We start from the raw sequence: 3,529 nt of genomic DNA on the forward strand, positions 1-3,529 counted from the left end.
CTCACAGCGGCCCACCAAATGCCCCAGAGAGCACACCAGATAACAAGAGACTTCATTCTGGCACCCTCCCTTGCAGCTGGCATTCTGACATAGCCCATTTCTAAAATCAGGAGGTTGCACATACAAATAATGGCTTGTAACCTGTAATGGATTTTTCCTCCAGAAACTTGCCCAATCCCCTTTTAAAGGCATCCGGGCCAGATGCCATCACCACATCCTGCGGCAAGGAGTTCCACAGACTGACCACACGCTGAGTAAAGAAATATTTTCTTTTGTCTGTCCTAACTCTCCCAACACTCAATTTTAGTGGATGTCCCCTGGTTTTGGTGTTATGTGAGAGTGTAAAGAGCATCTCTCTATCCACTTTATCCTTCCCATGCATAATTTTGTATGTGTCAATCATGTCCCCCCTCAGGCATCCCCTTTCTAGGTTGAAGAGGCCCAAACGCTGTAGCCTTTCCTCATAAGGAAGGTGCCCAGTAATCATCTTAGTTGCTCTCTTTTGCACCTTTTCCATTTCCGCTATATCCTTTTTGAGATGTGGCGACCAGAACTGGACGCAATACTCCAGGTGTGGCCTTACCATTGATTTGTACAACGGCATTATAATATTAGCTGTTTGTTCTCAATACCTTTTCTAATGATCCCAAGCATAGAATTGGACTTCTTCACTGCTGCCACACATTGGTTTGACACTTTCATCGACTTGTCCACCACCAACCCAAGATCTCTCTCCTGATCTGTCACAGACAGCTCAGAACCATCAACCTATATGTGAAGTTTTGATTTTTTGCACCAATGTGCATGACCTTACACTTACTTACATTGAAACGCATTTGCCATTTTGCTGCCCATTCTGCCAATCTGGAGAGATCCTGCTGGAGCTCCTCACAAACACTTCTGGTCTTCACCACTCAGAAAAGTTTGGTGTTGTCTGCAAACTTTGCCACCTTACTGCTCACCCCTGTCTCCAGGTCATTTATGAAGAGGTTGAAAAGCACCAGTCCCAGGACAGTTCCTTGGGGCACACCGCTTTTCACCTCTCTCCATTGTGAAAATTGCCCATTGACACCCACTCTCTGTTTCCTGCTCTTCAACCAGCTCATGTTCCCATCGGTGAGTCAGCAATTCAGGGTGTTACATTACTAGTAGTGATACTAAGAAGAACAAGTGATTGGCGCATCTGCACTGCCCACTGCAATGGAAAATCCTGAAGCTGCTTGTTTAACCCTTGATGCACCTAGTCTAATCGGCCCCGTCCGTTTCACAAACCATCATAAATTTTTGAACACATGGCGTACTGGGTAACATTTGCTGGAACTTGCTTTCAAATCATGAATCAGCTCAACTCTGGCAATAGCCCGAGACCTTTAATATCATGGTATAGATCTGAAAAAAGGAGAATGGTGAGATTAATAGTGACATTAAAAAGAAACCTACCTTTTATAATCCAAATGTATGTGCAGAGTTTAATTAGTATAATAATTTTTCTCAGTTCAAGCCATCCCTGGAGTTGCTTTAATATTAAGTCAAAAATTAATTGGAGTGTATTGTTTCCTGGAGAAACCAGCATTCCCAATTCTCTTTGCAGGCACTATTTCTTCGTATTAGCTCTTCAATATTGTCTTGATCGCCTTCTGAAATGCCAAATCATAAAGTTCTTAATACCAAATGAGTCTGCTGAAGTCTGATGAACTGAAACAAGAACATGCTATTTCTTTTTATTGCTACGTGGGAGTTTCTACAGTTCTTATTAAAAGAGTTGGAAAGTGAGTAGAAAATCAATGCGTCTAAATATGAAAAGGATAACTAAAAAAAATTGTCCTAATGAAGCGCCATTTATCATTTCCATCCTTTATTTTCCCTGGAACGGAATCATAATTCAGTTATCTATTTGGGGTTGCACTTTAGAACGTGTACTCTTCTTGATGGCAATAATAATCAAAATAGATAAATTTTAATTGATGCAATCAATTAAATAACTTCGCCTGTTACAGTCTCTCTATTTGTCATCAGAGTATAATGGCACAATATAATTTATTAGAACGTGAATAAACATTCATTTTTGTGTCTGAGACTTATGTTCAGTTTTAAGTACTGCTCATTTTATCATGAAAATAATATCTGTGAGGATTTCTATGTATTTTCTTTTTTCCGGTTGTGTAAGTTCAGTATTAAAAGAGATGCCTAAAGCCATATTGAGGCTATCAGGGCTGCCCTACTATGAAGCAAGCCAGTTCAGGTAGTGAGTTAGGGAGCATTTGTCACACATTTAAATGAACTTGTTAAGGATTCTCACATGTGTGTACTGTATAGACAGAAGCAAATGGAAACCCTTAATGTCACATTTGGACAGGAAGTTACAATTTCATAGAAAATGAAGGAAAGGGGAGAACTTTGAAAAAAGTCAGCGCGGTGTGTGCTTTTAATAGAAAGAGAAAAGGGGAAGGAAGAGTGTGCCATTTATTATTATGATTAAGAATACAGGTTTGGTATCCCTTATCCAGAATTCCGAAATACAGAACATTCTTGAGTGCCAACATGTCTTTTTCTTTTTTACTTTTTTACCTAAAGAAATAAAACCACAAACCTTGTTTCAAGCACAAACCTTGCACAAAATTATTAAAAATATTGGATAAAATTACCTTCAGGCGATGTGTATGAGGGGTATATGAAACATATGTTAATTTTGTGTTTAGACTAGGACCCTGTCCCCAAGAACTCTCATTATGTAAATGCAAGTATTCCAAAATAAGGAAAAATCCAATAACCAAAATGCTTCTGGTCCCAAGCACTTAAGGGAGGTCCAACCTGTATTTATATACCACTTTTCATCAAGAGTAGTTTACAAAGCGGTTTACATAGTAAAACAAATCATTTGGTGCTTTGCTGCAGGCAGCCAACATATCTTGGATGGGCACTGTTGTTATTTATTCATATATGTAGCACCATCCATGTGCATGGTGCTTTATACAGAGTAATTTGCACTTGCATAATAAATAGTTAGTAGGTGCAAGCTGCTTTCTTCATCCCTCCTTCTTGGACCCTCCAAGCTCTCTCAAGGTATCATGGTTGGCAACCTTCAGTCTCGGAAGACTATGCTATAAGCCTACAGCACCCGGTATTCCCAGGCGGTCTCCCATCCAAGTACTAACCAGGCCTGGCCCTGCTTAGCTTCTGAGATCAGACGAGAGATCAGACATGTGCAGGGTAACAGTTGCTGCAGAAGATCAGGGGACCTGCTCCCAGTTCCCACCCTCAACGTTCAAGCATCCCCGCCTCTCCCTGCACCACATTCCTTGCTGCTGCTGGCATGCCCCGACCCTCAGCAACAGCTTTTCAGGAAACTGAGGAACTTCAGGGGGAAGGGATGGTTTTGGGTAGGTGACATACTCATGCATCTTGCGTAAGGATAAGCTGTAGATGCTAACCATAAAGGGAAAACACAATCTGAAAGAGACACGGGAGAAATGAATGAGGTGAAGAAAATTCAGGGAATGATCAGGGAAGCATATGCAATTATTTATTG

The 3,529-nt window shown here is 40.8% G+C and overlaps 1 pseudogene; it reads right to left on the reverse strand.

Annotated features, from left to right (window-relative positions):
* Positions 1-3,106: 3,106 nt before the first annotated feature.
* On the reverse strand, positions 3,107-3,228 carry LOC136654991 (5S ribosomal RNA; annotated as a pseudogene).
* Between the last annotated feature and the right edge of the window lie 301 nt (positions 3,229-3,529).

This window comes from Tiliqua scincoides, chromosome 5, assembly GCF_035046505.1.
Source record: "Tiliqua scincoides isolate rTilSci1 chromosome 5, rTilSci1.hap2, whole genome shotgun sequence".
Taxonomy (NCBI): domain Eukaryota; kingdom Metazoa; phylum Chordata; class Lepidosauria; order Squamata; family Scincidae; genus Tiliqua; species Tiliqua scincoides.